Source organism: Mytilus trossulus, chromosome 6 (genome assembly GCF_036588685.1).
Source record: "Mytilus trossulus isolate FHL-02 chromosome 6, PNRI_Mtr1.1.1.hap1, whole genome shotgun sequence".
In the NCBI taxonomy this organism is placed as follows: Eukaryota; Metazoa; Mollusca; class Bivalvia; order Mytilida; family Mytilidae; genus Mytilus; species Mytilus trossulus.
In genome coordinates, this window is record NC_086378.1 from 19,735,238 (window position 1) to 19,750,783 (window position 15,546).

General features: G+C 31.3%; 1 protein-coding gene across 1 annotated transcript in view; it reads left to right on the top strand.

Moving 5' to 3' along the window:
• LOC134722393 (hemicentin-1-like) overlaps window positions 1-15,546 on the top strand; it is a 110,638-nt gene that overhangs the window by 36,731 nt on the left and 58,361 nt on the right. The window lies entirely within an intron of this gene.

Consider the following 15,546-nt stretch of genomic DNA (forward strand, 5'->3'; position numbering starts at 1 on the left):
ACATTAACATAACAACTGTGAAGATACAAATGTCGTCTTCACCAAAAACTTAAATAAATCAATTTGGAAAAAAAGGTATCAAATATGTCAACTTAAATAAAAAGATACTGATATATTTCATTTTATCTATAAAAATCGTTTTTTTTTTTAGCTTACTGTCAAAAAAATATAAATCTGTAAAAACAATCACCGACTTACCATCTTACGTATACAAAGTCAGTGATTAATACATACGTTTTCACCTGTTTAACGGTCTAAAAATTATTCTGGGAAAAGAAAGACAATCCAAATTAATGATTTTCACTTTCATATGTATAATGTATGTTGAAATGATGCTTGAAAGGTATAAATAACATGAAGTTGACGCTTCCTACGTACAAATACCATTGTTAAGTAAAATTTAACGTATAAAGTAGATACTTATGTCGCTTGTGTTGTTTTCTCTAATAGGTGTTTGCACATAATGAAACAGGTGATATACATAGCGTAATAGGTGTTTGCACTTAACATTATTGGTGTTTGCATAAACTTTAATAGGCATTTGCACATATTGTAATAGGTGTTTGCACATAATGTAAACGATTTTTGCACAACACATATAAACCGTTTGCACATAACGTTAGAATTGTTTGCACGTAATGTATTAAGTATTTGAACATAATGTAAAAGGCATGTGCACATGACGTAATGAAGGCTAACAGAGAGTATCACTTGTTCGGCAAAACGTATATAAATGCTACCATGATGTATTATGTCTTTCACTGGAGACACATATGTATAAACACAACATATAGCCGTTAGACTATAATATCATGAGGTTTTTATAGAACAAAGATGTAACAAAACAAAACGTTTAGAACATTCAGCATAACAATCAAATTTGTGACAGGACGCAATTATTAACTGACTTACGTAAAGGAATATTGCACACAACAAAGTTTAGCAACGACGTATCATACAATTGTTTGACCAAACAAATAATAAATTTGACATAGCACAGAGATGCAGTGTCCGGAAAAAAGGCACCTGCACATAACATACAGAAGAAATGACAGGACGTAAAGGCAAAGCGACAAAACACATTAAATATTAACACTATAAGACAGTTCCGGCGTTCCATACAAAGACCCTATAAGTCAATCAATATTAAAGCCAAAATATGCAATCTTTAATGACCTGACTGAGTATCGTAACTATACCCTTCTTGATAAGTCTGTTTATAGGTTTTGTTATCTTTTGAGGTGATGCTAATATTTTTGTGCTTTGTAAAGAATATTACCATAAAAAAGTGGACGTGTGCATTTAATATTAAATTTAAAAACTAATACATTTTTAAATTATATAATTACTTTAATATGTCTTGATTTTCCACATACATAAGTTATCTGCTGTCATTTGTATCAAATATAGGACATATAACATATTCTTATTGAGTACTCCAACATATGCAGCTGACCTCCCCGCTGGCCGAGCTCGCTTCAACAGTTCGTTATCAAAACGGTTGAAAGCAAACCCACATGGTTAAAGACTCAACTATATATTGTTTGTATTCAATAAATTATCAACTCAACTCAGGTATTTATATTTATATGCCAAACATGCGTATTAAACATTGATAAATGATTGATAAGTTGCTGCTTGCTTACAGTGGCAAATATTTTATGAATATCAAGTAAAACGATAAAAACAATTGAGTAGGGTTTTCCCGTCATTAGAATCTAGATATGTTTTTCATAGGGTCATGTTCAAAAAGCAATATTCTCACATTTGGTAGAATTTGGCTATGGTGGTCAATATTTAGTTTTCGATAGCACCTGGGCTAATTGGCAATACCACAAAGCGAATACACTTGCATTTCTTCTTTAACATCGTGTTATAATTGCTTTTCAGGATGAGATGTTACTGGTACAATGGTGCGGCTATCTGGACACACAATAACGTGAGAACCAGAATGCCACATTGAGCAGAGCTACATGTAGATCACACTCTGATTACATACCTAGCATTACTAACTCTCATCGTCTTAATGCAAAAGCAAAAAAAAAAATTGAATCGATGCAACTCTGTGTTTTCAAGACTTGACCTGAATGTATACAGGTATTGTTTTCAACAAGATGCAACTTAATTTCTGAATTTGGTAGACGATTGAGTAGATTGCCACAAACAGAGTCCTCAAACTATCGAACTAATTCTAATGGACAAGGACGAAACAATTTTTTTCCCCATCAGCTTTTCTGCTTCACTACATTTTAGGAAAATAGTTGTACAGTCCGAGGATAATACTGTTGTACAAAAACTGTTGCAATTGAAACAGTTAACATCATGATACCAACCCGTGTTTGTTGATAATAACACTGTTAGTTATGAATGACAATTTAAACAAAAGTATAATGAAATCGTATGTATTTGTAATCGGTATACATTATTAACTTAATTCAGAGGCAAAGTTGGCCTTAGAAGGATTTGACTATTATTTTATGTCATGTTTGATTATATAGCTCCTTAACTGATTCGGTTTTATTCTACATGGCTATCAATTATTAGGCTTTGAGCATTTCTGATGGAGACACAGTGGAGATCACTTCTAACCACTCATAAAATCTATCAGAATCTGTCAGGAGAACTGTTCTAGGACAGTATGTAGAACTGTCAGCCTGACACCTTTTAGACAGTTCAAGCTAGAACAGTTCTAACCTAGAACTGATTTGGTCAGTTCTACCTAGAACTGATCCTGATAGTTCTACCCTAGAACAGTTTTTGACAGTTCTACCTAGAACTGACTAAGTCTTTGGTCAGTTCTACGATTATAATTGATTTGGTCAGTTCTACGACTAGAATTAATTAATAAGTAAAACAACTCTTTTTCTTAAATAAAAGACCGTGGCTATTTGCCGGTTGCGCCAAAAAAAGCGATTTATATAGAGTTTTGCTATTTTCAGGTCTTATTTCAGATTTTTAATCAAGACAACATGTTTAACCTGTTAACCCCGCCACATTCTGTATGTATGTGCCTGTTCCAAGATCGGAGCCTGTAATTTAGTGGTTGTCTTTTGTTGATGTGTTACGTAGATATAGGAAGATGTGGTATGAGTGCCAATGAAACAACTCTCCATCCAAATAACAATTTATAAAAAGTAAAAACCATTATAGATCAAGGTACGGCCTTCGACACAAAGCCTTCACTCACACCGAACAACAAGCTATAAAGGGCCCCGAAATTACTAGTGTAAAACCATTCAAACGGGAAAACCAACGGTCTAATCTATATAAAAAAAAACGAGAAACGAGAAACACGTATCAATTACATAACAAAACCCGACAACTACCGTACATCAGATACCTAACTTAGGACAGATACAAACATTTATAGCGGGATTTAACGTTTTAATGGTACCAAACCTTCTCCCTATTTCTAAAACAATAGTATAACACCACAACATAGAAACACACACGATAAAATATCAATTGATATCTGTTTTTCGTTCATTCTTTGTACCTAAATTCTGGGAGTCAGGATGACTCGTATAACAAAATTATTTGACCTCATTAACCAAACGTAATAACTTGTTTCCCAAATCCACTATAAATGAATATGTTTGAACTAAAACTGACCATATTTGAACTTCATCATGTGAATCTGTATACATGTAGCCGCACAGTAATACATATGATACAGTTAGCAATATTGGAAAACAATGACCACATCAATTTATAGTGCCAGCATGTCCTCTTTTTATTGAAAATATTTAATCGTAAACAAATATCAGTAGTTTAATACTTCTGATTGACTCGTGTCACAAAATATTTTGACCGCATCAACCAAAACTGACCATATTTGGTCTTTTTTTATATTGATCGTATAGTCGCATAGTAAATCAGCAATACTTGTATGTAAGGATGGATTGTTTAATACAAATGATAGCAATATTGGAAAACAATGACTACAAAAAAATTTCCGCATCAATTTAGAGTACCATCATGTCCTCTTTTTATTTCAGTAGTTTTCATACCTCAGACTGACTCATATAACAAGATTATTTGTTCGCGTCAACCAAAACTGACCATATACTAGTCAACAAAAGAAACGATACACGACTTTGAAATAAAATTTATCAAAAAGTATTAAATATAAAACAAAATGAGATATACTATTTTAAAAAGCTTTCATTTGCAATGAATGCACATGTGATAATGAAAATCAAAACTTGTCGGAAAGTATCTAAATTCCGTGTAAACGAGCATAGGGTGCAAATTAGTTTTGCGGAAAGTTGAATAAAAAATCGACAGATAATTTTCTAAGTACTAAATAAAATTTCAAGTTTGTTTAAAAATATTCAATATGCTAATCAAGTTATGTTCATGTTGTAATTAATGGGTTGAAATATTGTTTTTTTCAAATATTTTGGAAAAAAGTGTTTTTTGAAATCTCATAAAAATGCAAAAAAATGTTTTTTTTATTTTCGTCTCAAATCAATGCTTTAGATATGAAAACAACACACAGTAAATTTGGAACCTTTAGGATTAGTTTTAAGATTTTTACCGCTTTTTGAATATCACTTTACAAATACTGTCCATGGTAAATCAGTTGATAATGTATACATTTTAACGATTTCTCTTTTGCTTAACAAATAAACAAAGAAACTGTATGCTTTTTAAAAACAAATTGATGGCAAACATTGTCTTTACTTTTAAATGAGAGGTTGGCATCATTTATTGGAACTTCTGTTTTTAAAATTGTCGTTTTATGTAAATTTAAAAAAAAAAAAAAAAATCGCGAAAAAACGTCACGAAAGCAAAAAAAATTTTTTTGTAAACGGATTTATATTTCCATAATGATTAAATATTACTACCTTCAATATTGGTCCAATAAACGGAAAACTTTATCTTTAATTTGAAAAAAAGTCTTGTATCGTTTCTTTTGTTGACTAGTATATTTGCACTTTATTATGTAAATCTTAATAGACATTTGCGGAAACTAGGTATTTACCTAGGATTACACTTGAAACTTACGATTACAGGTGACAAAAACAAGGGGTCATCTCAAAATACAAAAACAAACCAACAATACAGATACCAAAAAGCAAATGGTGTCTTCTATAAAAAAAAAAGAAAAAAAAGAAAAGAAAAGAAAGGCTTTTTTTTTATTAATATTAATATAAATAATGTAATGTAATATCAGTATTTAGTTCAAATACAATCTTAAATCAATCTTAATTCTATCTTATTCATTCAAATGTGACGTCATTTTTCGTTTTTGATGATCTGTTTTACAAATTCAAATGTGACGTCATTTTTTAGTCAATTTTTACAATTTCAAATATGACGTCACTTGGCGTTGAGGTTTTGACCTATTCGGATGTGTCTATTTTTTGTGTTGCATTTTGTCGGGTTATGTAATGTATTTCGGTTGTTTCCTGTAATTGGTAAATACTTCAGTTTTATCATGTATATCTTTTGTATAGTCATTTTATAAAATTTACTGATATAAGTTATTCTAAATAATAGGGATGTTCTGGTACCTAACAGAAAACCCTGGCCGTTTTTGGCACAACTTTTTTGAACTTTGGTCCTCGATGCTGTTCAACTTTGTACATGTTACGGCTTTCAAACTTTTGTATCTGGGCGTCACTATTAAGTCTTGTGTGGACAAAATGCACTGCTGGCGTATTAAAATTTTACACTTGTTGCCGTTTGTTAGCTATTATTCGTTTGTTTCTTTGTCAATTGTGTTATCCTATTTATATTGTAGTCCTGTTAAGTTGTGTTGCCATTTTAATGTTATATTTCACATGGCCATAAAAGAGGGAGGTTTGGCATGCAACAAAACCAGGTTCAACCCACCATTTTTTCCTTTAAAAATGTCTTGTACCAAGTCAGGAATATGGCCATTGTTATATTATAGTTCGTTTCTGTGTGTGTTACATTTTAACGTTGTGTTTCCGTTGTGCGTTTGTTTTCTCTTATATTTGAGTGTGAATTAACATTACTATAAGACGGGTCACGGTACTTATCTATCCCAAATTCATGTATTTGGTTTTGATATTATATTTGTTAATCTCATAGGATTTTGTCAAATGCTTAATCCGTTTCTGTGTGTGTTACATTTTTATGTTGTGTCGTTGTTCTACTCTTATATTTAATGCATTTCCCTCAGTTTTAGTTGTTACCCCGATTTTGTTTTTTGTCAATGGATTTACGAGTTTTGAACAGCGGTATGCTACTGTTGCCTTTATTTTTTGCCTGATGTAATCAAACATGTAATAAAAATATGCCGTCATGTACTACTTTTCGAGTAAAATGAGGTCCAAATTTTATATATGTGCTCAAAATTCGGATTTGTGGACGTATTTTTCCTTCTGACAGAATCTGAAATATAAATGTTCCGGACCATATGAGTATTTGGACCATACGCGTATGGTCATGACCATATGCGTATACTCATATGGTCCGACCATACGCGTATGGTCCGACCGTACGCGTATGGTCGGACCATATGAGTATAATACTCGTTTGGTTATTAACGGGCCGGACCATATGAGTATTTGGACCATATAGGTATATATATATTTTTTCAAATTTCATTATAAACGTTTCAATAATACAAAAACTTTATCTAAAAAAACAGTGATGGTTAAAAACATGACTTTTTTTTAATTTTATAATCCAAAAAACTACGTAAAAATTTAATATTGATGCCATAGTTAGTTTTCATCGCTAGTTACATTCGTGCATGTAGGTTTGGATGAAATTCACTTCCACACGGTATCATAGCTTTTTTTGTATTTGCAAGAAATTTGTGCACGATCTTTTTCATTTACACATTTTGTTTGCGAGTGAAACACAAGCCTTTTTTGCAGCTGCGTTCAGTGATACCGAGGTCTTCGGCAATTCTGATGTCTACGGTGTTTTTAAGAAGCTCCAGATCTCAAATATCGTAAAATGACTGCAATACACCATCTTCACAACACAACTTAAATAAACTAATAGTATGCTACTTTCCAGTGACTTCTTATGTAACAGTTCATTAAGAAATTTTTGGAATTTAATTTTTTAGTCGACATATTGCCATTTACTCGTAATAACAAATCGGTCATGGCCATCGGTATAGAATGTGTTTACTTTAAATTTGGCAATTAAGTAAAATTAACTATGTGAATATTCTTATTTTTATTTAGCTTATCTTTTTATTATAATATAATGATAAAATTACCTATATGATAGCGTCTTTTGAATGAACGGTCATACCATATGAAGAGTTTAGAAGTATTAAAAGTAAACTGTAACAGAGTGTTAATTACCCCGACCATACGCGTATGGTCCGACCATACGCGTATGGTCGGACCATATGAGTATATACCCATATGGTCATGACCATACGCGTATGGTCCAAATACTCATATGGTCCGGAACATAAACACAAGCTGTTTTTTGTAAAATTATTTGTTAATTCTGTTTCATATAAATGTTCCTTAAATTTGTGCAATTGTTCTCAAATAACTCATATTTATCAAATGTTCACGAATGTAGAAAAAAACGTAAATTTTGGCTGTATATTTATCAAATTTAAAAAAAATGCACTATTTACGTTTTTATGAAAATTGGCACACATAATCCTCTTACGTTATCAAACCAAATGCCATTTTAAAATAATGGGGTACTTGAACTCGTTTTCAAGTTAGATAAATTTGAATGATAAAAATCAGTCGAAAACTGAATCTTTTCCCTTCCCGATAAGTCGTAGTTTGACGTCGCAAAAATAACAATTTACGCTAGCAACGTTATTACCTCCCATGTAACTGTATCGTATGCCCTTAAATTTCTTGTTTCCGAAGCGCTTTTCTGGATTTACTGTCAAGACCGCACAAAGTCGAATATTTGAAGACAAGGATTCATAAGGACCGAAGGTGTAGATAGATGTATGATATATATATATATATATATGATCAGCAGGAGAAATAGACTTTCCCCGCGAAACAGGACACTTTTTAATGCAATGGTTACTTTGCGAAAACCAGCAAAAATATTGTTCAGATGATACTCTACTGCTCGATTACAACTTGGTATCCGCAACTGTTGCGTTGGAAACAATATAATGTGATTTTTTTAACAATTTCTTCTCGCCTGCTACACATAAAATTCATGTTTCGAGCATACAAGTCTACCCATGTTCATGGGGGATAATTGTCGACACCACGAAAAAAAACGTCCATACTTATTGATTCCCAAGATCTTTTTATAATAATTGCAAATAATTGAAAGAAAAACAACTTGGAACTCGTTTGTCATTTTTTGTTTGTTGCTGTTGAAAACATAGATGGCAAAACTTTTACTATTTGAGTACATCTATTTTACATTTCAACTTAGTTTGGTGAACAGTCAAAAATTTATTTCCGACACAGAAAAGTTCGTTGATAATTTTTTTGTTTTTTGTTTTGTTTTTTTCTCGATTTTTTTCTATTGAAAACAAAAACATAGACAAAAATGTTTGTCCTATTCAGGAAAAATAAAAGATTTCAAAATTATACCGAACGGCAAGTGAAATTTCACGAAGAATGAATAGCTCAAAAGTAACAGTCCGCTGTATTGCCTCGTTCTCTTTAAGGTAGATTCATGGTATTCCGCCATCTTGGATTGTACTATTGCAGTGCACAATCAGTCTATTTATTTGCCAAAATCTGCAAATTTGAAGACAGATGTGCAATTTTATTGATTAGACTGTTTATTAGTAAGAAGAAAACTTGCTGATGTATTGCATTATCCAAAATGTTCAAATAAATACCAAACATTTGTGTTTTAGAATTAAAATTTTCAACTGAGCCATTTATGGGGAGATAACTCTTCAAGTTACAAATTTATACCAGACAGATAGGGATTTTTTTATTTTTACTTGTAGCAAGAAAACGAGTTCGGTGACACTATTTTTCATTTCATTTTCTTAAAACATATTATAAACCTATCTTCTCACAATTTATTTCCAAATTCTATCTCATAGATTTTATTTTAAGAACAAAAATGTATTTTTGCATGATCATTCTAAGCAAATTTGGGCAATTTTCAACGACTCTTAGCATACAAAATAGCACGGTGACCCATCCTTTTTTTTTTATATTTTTGAAAAAAGCATAGTAAAATCTTTATTTTGGCAAAGTATAAGAAAATTCTTTCTCAAGAAACATATAAATACATATGATATACTTAAAAACAAAATAAAAGAGAGGAAGTATGTCTTAGCATAAACATGCTCCATGGTTGATAGCACATTTTTTACACAAAGTATTGCTGACCTTTTTTCAGCACTTGTCCCAATCTATATACTGTAACGACAATTGCGATATTTTTAGTGTCTCATGTTTAATTTATTTAAAAAAAAATGTTAGTTCATTCTATCCTAATTCGTTCAATTGCAGCATTTTCTAAATTGAATAACACCGTGCTGCAAACATATTAGAAAAAAACCTTGGTCAATTACAGAAAAACATCGTTTTGGATCGACGGTCTATTTTTACACTTTGAGAAAGCCCAATATTTATATGCTACTAATACGTATAATTGTAATCCTAATCGTAGGTGTATGACAGTTTCCGCAAATATCTAGCCGCATAGTAAATCACTTCTATTTTCATATCAAGATGAATTGTTTAATGCAAATGACACCAATATTGGAAAACAATGACCACCGTGCGTCGGGTGCGAACGCACCGCGTAAGTATCCCTATATATACACTGTACAATTTTCGTTTGAACATTTGGCAAAATAAAATCTCAGATCATGATGTAAATCCAAGGCAAACAAGGTGAATAACGATTAAAATTCCATGTATCAAATGCATAGAGTTTTGAGAAGAGACTGTTAAAAACGGGGAACGAAGCAACGTAAACCATGAAGTTTATATTTCCCATCATACAAAAATGTTTTTCTGATGTGTTGGATATCCTTTTTATCCTCTTCGATATTTGTACATGTAACTTTTGAAAAGTAAATATAGAAAATCTGCTACACTGTAAAGTTATTGTAACTGATTTTTTCTCTAAATTCTAAGATACCCTTACTGCCATGACTTCATTTAGATCTATTCTACAATCCTGACAGGTTTTGTCAGTTCTACGGCTAGAACAGTTTTATACATTTCTACACTAGAACTGATTTGGCCAGTTCTACCTAGAACTGATTTGGCCAGTTCTACCTAGAACTGATTTGGCCTAGAACAGTTTTATACATTTCTACCCTAGAACGATTTCTGACAGTCTACCTAGAACAGTTCTAGAATAGAACTGTTCTAGGAAAGTTTAGAACAGTTTTATGACAGATTATTCTGACAGTTCTAATGAAAGGTTAGAAGTGATCTCCACTGTAAATCCAGAAAATCGCCCCGAATGCATTGAAATTATACCTGTTGTTTTTCATTTTTCAAAGCACTGGGTAGATACCTCTGCTGATGGACTAACATCAGTTCAGTAGGCATACACCTTTCTACATTTACCCGTTTATAGATTTTGAAATTTTAAAGAAACTGAGATTTCAACTCCCTCAGGCATATTTAGCCTTTGAAGGATTTGGTTTTGATTTAGGTCATTTTTGTCGAGCCTTCGACTTTAGTCGAAAAAGCGAGACTAAGCGATCCTACATTCCGTTGTCGTCGTTGGCGTCGTCGGCGGCGTCAACAAATATTCACTCTGTGGTTAAAGTTTTTGAAAATTTAATAACTTTCTTAAACTATACTGGATTTCTACCAAACTTGGACAGAAGCTTGTTTATGATCATAAGATAGTATCCAGAAGTAAATTTTGTAAAAATAAAATTCTATTTTTTCTGTTTTTTACTTATAAATGGACTTAGTTTTTCTGCGGGGAAACATTACATTTACTCTGTGCTTAAAGTTTTTAAAATTTGAAAATCTTTCTTAAACTATACTGGATTTCTACCAAACTTGAAAAGAAGCTTGTTTATGATCATAAGATAGTATCCAGAAGTAAAGTTTGCAAAAATAAAATTCCATTTTTACCTGTTTTTTACTTATAAATGGACTTATTTTTTTTGCGGGGAAACATTAAAATTCACTCTGTGGTTTAAGTTTTTAAAATTTTAATAACTTTCTTTAACTATTCTGGGTTTGTACCAAACTTAGACAGAAGCTTGTTTATGATCATAAGATAGTATCCAGAAGTAAATTTTGTAAAAAAATTAATCCATTTTTTCCGTATTATACTTTTAAATGGACTTAGGGTTTTTGCCAGGAACAACACATTCACTCTGTGGTTAAATTTATTTAACTTTCTTATACTATTTTAAATTAGTACCAAACTTGCACAGAAGCTTGTTTATGAACAACAGCTAGTATCTAGAAAGGAAATTTTGTCAATATTTGGTACCTGTGTATCTGTATTTTACTTATAAATGGACTTAGTTTTTCTTCCAGTTTATTTTACATACAGTCTGCAGTTAAAGTTTTTCAAACATTTATTCGATTCATAAGCTATCCTGAAATTTTCACCAAACTTGGACAGAAGCTTCTTACAATCAAAAGATAGTATCAAGAGGAATATTTTTATTGATTGTTTTTCTCATTTTTGTTGAGCCTGGAGTTACAGCAAAAGTAGGCGAGACACTGGGTTCCGCGGAACCCTTACAAATTTATTTAATAGCTCTTCAACTGTTTCGGTTTTATACTTCCTTGGCTATCAAATATTCAGTTTTGAGCGTTTCTTATAAAGGTAAATCAAGAAATGCGCTTTAGACGCATTAAACTTATAGTTGCTGTTATCTTTTTTTACAGCACTGAGTCCATACTTCTGTGGGTGGACTATCAGTCCCCGGGGTATCATAAGCTCAGTAGGCAGTACTTCGGTACTGACATGTTTAATAAGAAACCTTTTCTAGATTTACCCGGCGTTATAAATTTTAAAGAGACTAGGGTTTCGACCCTCTATAGTAAAGTTTGCCTAAAAAGGATTTGACTATTATTTCAGATCGTTTCTGATTATACAGCTCTTTAACTGTTTCGATTTTATACCTTTTTTGGCTTAAAATATTCGGCTTTGAGCGTTTCCGATAAAGGAAAATCCAGAAAATGCTTCGGACGCAATAAAATTATACGTATAGTTATCATTTCTTTATAGCACTGGATGGATACCTCTGATGGTTGACTGTCAGTCACCGTGGGTATTACATGCATTATGATCTACTTAGTCAGTTCTTCGGTACTGACATGATTAAAAACAAACCTGTCTAAATTTACCTTTGTATAAACTTAGAAATTTTAAAGAAAATAAGGTTTCAACTGCCTTTAGCAAAATCGGTCTTAGAAGGATTTGACTATTGATTTGTTTTTATTACATAGCCCTTTAATTGTTTGGGTTAATACCGTTTTTGCTACCAAATATTCGGCTTTGAACGTTCGAAATAAGGTAAATCTAGAAAAGCTGTCGCCTGAATTTTAAAGGAGTTGTTTTAAAATAAATTAAGGTCGGTCACTTGTTAAAAATTGAAATTGTCCAATATCACTCCACAAAGATTTCGCACATTTTTTGGGTTTCTCAATTTGAGGCTCATTAGAATTATTAATATATATATATATATGAGAGTTATATTTCCTGCTGAATTTGATATAAATGATATGAATTTGTAACTGGTAAACCATAAGTGACAAAAACTTTGTTCTGTTGATTTGAGGTCCTTGGTTCTACCAAAAAGAAAACTAGGTCAAGGTAAAAGGCCAGATTTTTGTTCCAAACGACTTTTTAAATTGTTACTTGGATGGAGAGTTGTCTCATTGGCACTCACACCATATCTTCCTCTATCTATTTGACTTTGGCTTATTCAATCGTTTACAAAACAGTACAAGATATCGGCAAAGTACTATAGGTAAAGCGTTCGTTACTACATGAATTTTGATCAAAAGGGTATGTTGACAGGACATGGAAGTATTATCACTTATTATACTTGAAATTACATGTATGATGAAATGAGAACCAGGATGTTTTGATATGAGGTCCTTAATATACTAGTCAACAAAAGAAACGATACAAGACTTTTTTTGAAATTAAAGATAAAGTTTTCCGTTCATTGGACCAATATTGAAGGTATTAATACTTAATCATTATGGAAATATAAATCCGTTTAAAAAAAATATTGTTTTGCTTTCGTGAAGTTTTTTCGCGATTTTTTTTTATAGATTTACATAAAACGACAATTTTAAAAACAGAAGTTCCAATAAATGATGCCAACCTCTCATTTAAAAGTAAAGACAATGTTTGCCATCAATTTGTTTTTAAAAATCATACAGTTTCTTTGTTTATTTGTTAAGCAAAGTTCGGCCCCACGAGAAATCGTTAAAATGTATACATTATCAACTGATTTACCATAGACAGTATATGTAAAGTGATATTCAAAAAGCGGTAAAAATCTTAAAACTAATCCTAAAGGTTCCAAATTTACTGGGTGTTGTTTTCATATCTAAAGCATTGATTTGAGGCGAAAATAAAAAAACATTTTTTTGCATTTTTATGAGATTTCAAAAAACACTTTTTTCCAAAATATTTGAAAAAAACAATATTTCAACCCATTAATTACAACATGAACATAACTTGATTAGCATATTGAATATTTTTAAACAAACTTGAAATTTTATTTAGTACTTAGAAAATTATCTGTCGATTTTTTATTCAACTTTCCGCAAAACTAATTTGCACCCTATGCTCGTTTACACGGAATTTAGATACTTTCCGACAAGTTTTGATTTTCATTATCACAAGTGCATACATTGCAAATGAAAGCTTTTTAAAGTAGTATATCTCATTTTGTTTTATATTTAATACTTTTTGATAAATTTCATTTCAAAGTCGTGTATCGTTTCTTTTGTTGACTAGTATATATGACCTTTCAATGAAAGAAAAGATCAAACTTAATTTTTATTTGATTCTCTAGATTTTGATCTTTGCTGTATTTTCTTCTGAGTTTATTTTCTTATTGATAAATTTTTGGTGCACATTTTAAAGTCTAACGATTTTTTAGATTGGGTTGCCGATATAAATATTTATCTGACCTCGTATAGATTTAAAGATATATGATTGGTTAAAGGACTACACGTGGTGACTATGTATATTTGATATAAGGTGTCCTAAAAAATAGGGTATGTTACCATTCATGGTTAGTTACCATATGAAGGTAAGCAAGGAGTTACTTCCCTTTCAAAAAAACAAAAGATGCCACAACCCTATATAAAAACAACACGGTGTTAAGGTAAAATCTTAAAGGATTCAACAGACGAAGAAATTGATGAAGAAAGGTTGAAATATGTTCATAAAACAGAATTAAAGCTAACAAGTTGTTATGGTTGGCATAACGGAGTTACTTCCCTTTTAAAAAAGAAATCTGAAAGGATTCAACAGACGAAGATTGATACATGTACATGTAATGAACGATTGAAATCAATTCATAAGACAAATTTAAAGCTAAAGAGTTGTTATTGTTGACATTTGTTTTCAATATAGACAAATGGAAATACGATCTTAATACTAATTAATGAATACTAGTTACTTGATCACTTTGATAGGCCGCTAGTCAAAATACCACATGTAAAGATAGTCGGTAAGATAAATAATTCGTTACACGGTGTGCTAGTGACATAATACGATATATATGGGGTCAGTAATAGGTTACTAGCACACCATGTAACTAATAATATATGTATAACCTTAAAGAAGGATGTTTTGGAAACCGGATTTTCTTGTAAAAAAACCTTGAATTTTAAGAATCAGTGTAATCTAAAGTAAATGAAAAAAAGTGAAAGTGAGTTGAGTAAGCCATGTGAGCTGGAAGTATATACTTATATCCCTTATACATACATGTAGCCAAAATATATAAAACTATATATTTTATGGATTAGCATAGATGGAGCAATGACTTTTCTAACCAGAAAGGAATTTTCTTATAAAAATGTGTGCATGTTGGGTGGAGATTACTTCAATTTGTCTCTTTACAACTGGCTTTTAATTATCTTTGAATTGTTAATGATCTTGACTTTCAACATTTGCAACATTTCAATATAAGCTGAAAAAAAATTCCAAAAAGATAGAAAACATTGTACACAATACATGTGTATGTTAAACGATACAACAGACCATACGATATATAGACGAGAAGCTAAACTATGTCATAAACCACATAATAAACTAAATGATACGAAATACTTTGTTTTATTTGTTGTGTCATTTGTAATTAGTTTAGAAAACTTGCAGAAGGTGAGTAAATTCTGATTTACAATTAAAAAAAAATAATCTAAAATTCTCTAGTACGGTTGTCTATAAATGCCAACATTCTCTTCATTTGAGCTGTGATGATAGTATCATCTGCAATTATTTCACATCTCGAATATTCCCATACATGGATATAACGAGATCTACGAACTTATTTTAATCGAAATTTCCTCTGGTTTATTTTTCCTTGCTTTTTGGATTGCAATACCAAATTCATTTTTTTTTATAATCTTTGATGGAGGAAATTTAAATACGGTGGATTGCCCGATGTTCATCGACATAAATGACGGC